General features: G+C 32.7%; 1 protein-coding gene across 1 annotated transcript in view; it reads right to left on the bottom strand.

Annotated features, from left to right (window-relative positions):
• Nucleotides 1-1,813, bottom strand: part of CFTR (cystic fibrosis transmembrane conductance regulator (ATP-binding cassette sub-family C, member 7)) — a 141,760-nt gene that overhangs the window by 69,044 nt on the left and 70,903 nt on the right. The gene's annotated exons all lie outside the window — the stretch shown is intronic.

Below are 1,813 nucleotides of genomic sequence, written 5' to 3' on the forward strand. Positions count from 1 at the left end.
ACCCAAATTATTTTACTTTTTTAGTTAAAAAACAAAATCTTATAAGCAAATAAAATCTACATTGAGTTGATAACAGTAATAAGATGAAGATATAGTTTCCATATTAATGGAAATGAGATAATTTCTTCACGTCATTTAAATGTTTCAGGTATGATTGTTAGCGACCCTACACCAATCCCAACTACATAGGATTCTGTGTTTATGTATGTAATTCTTGGTACTTTTGTTAGGAAAAAAAAAACTGTAATCAATTAGCACGTAATTAAGAGAAGTAATTTAAAAAACCAGAAATGGCAAAAAGTCAAAATACAGTCTAAAAGATCGTTTATGGTATAAATTATTTTTGAAGACAACATGTAAGAGCTAGATACAGAACTCCATGAAAATACACCCTCAAGGTCTTTCTTCCCCTACACTTAGTTCTTATCTCTCTCCCTCACATCTAGGACTAGTTCCTTATGAAATTAGAAATAATATATTCATCATCCCAAACTGGACAACACACTACACATTCTGATCAGAATAAGAATAGACAATTATTTTCAGTAGTACCTCCAGCTGTGTACATCTTACAATAAAACCAAATCTTAAACTGGTAAATAAAAGCTCAATTCTATGCTGGATGTCTACGAGCATACACTATATCTTATCTAAATACAAAATGGAATACTTAAGATAAGTCTTACTTTGATCCACAGATAAAATAACCAATTTCCATTTATTTAGAAGTCATTACCCTATCTGCAAATTATCCATATCTATTGAATTATTACTTCACAGAGTGATCCACAAGATCAAGGCATGGTTTAGTGTAAAGAGTCAAAATGACCTGGTTCAAATTTTAACTCTACCATTTCCTTGTGTGGCTTTTGGCAAGTTAACATTTAACAGCCTCAATTAGCTTATGATCTCTTCTGTAAAGTGAGGGGAACAATTCTTACTTTGCAGGGTTGTGTGGGGATTGAGATTATACACACCCACACACACACACACGCACACAGAGAACAGGCAATTGCAGGTGCTCCGCTTGTGTTTTTCTGTCTCAGCTTTTGGAAGCAGGAGATAGTAAGGGAATGGAACCAAAACATCAATGAGTCAATGTTATTCCTTATTAGCAACTTTCGTAACAAAGTGAGAATAATTTTGTTTGAATAAAATTTGAGGGACATTTGACATCCCATGTCACCAATAATTTTTTAAACTGAAAGTTACAGTTTAAACATAAGATGTAACTTAACTATATGTACTTCTATTTGACAGCTTCTAAATGTTTGGACCCAGAGTGCCTCTACCCAGGCACCTCCTACCCTCCCAATATTAAATCTTCTTGTCCTATTTATTCTACTTTAAAGATTATAGACTTTAAGCCATGTGACATCATTTGCCTTTGTATTTTTGTTACAAAAATTATCTTGCTGAAAAATTTGGAAGTGTATGTTTATCTAATAAACAGAAGTCAAAAGCAGGTGTGTACATTGAGGGAAGAGGGGAGAATACATGACGGAATTAGCAGAAATTTACATCTTCTCTTTCCTTGTACTATGCAGAATCCCCGAGTTTTCCATTTTGTAGTAAACCACACCATAAAGCAAACAAATATACACACACCAAAATAAGGGCATGAACTTTGAAAAAGCCATCAAGTCTGAATACTATATCATTATCTATAGTTCTTAAAGGTGATTCTTAACTCACTAGCAATAAAATCCCAGGAATTTTTCAATTCCAGAAACATAATATAAAGCAATAGAGAAATATCTATAATTTTTTACATGAATGATATTTACAGCAAATTCTCACTGGACCAATAATC

This window comes from Propithecus coquereli, unplaced genomic scaffold, assembly GCF_000956105.1.
Source record: "Propithecus coquereli isolate 6110/MARCELLA unplaced genomic scaffold, Pcoq_1.0 Scaffold4, whole genome shotgun sequence".
NCBI lineage: Eukaryota > Metazoa > Chordata > Mammalia > Primates > Indriidae > Propithecus > Propithecus coquereli.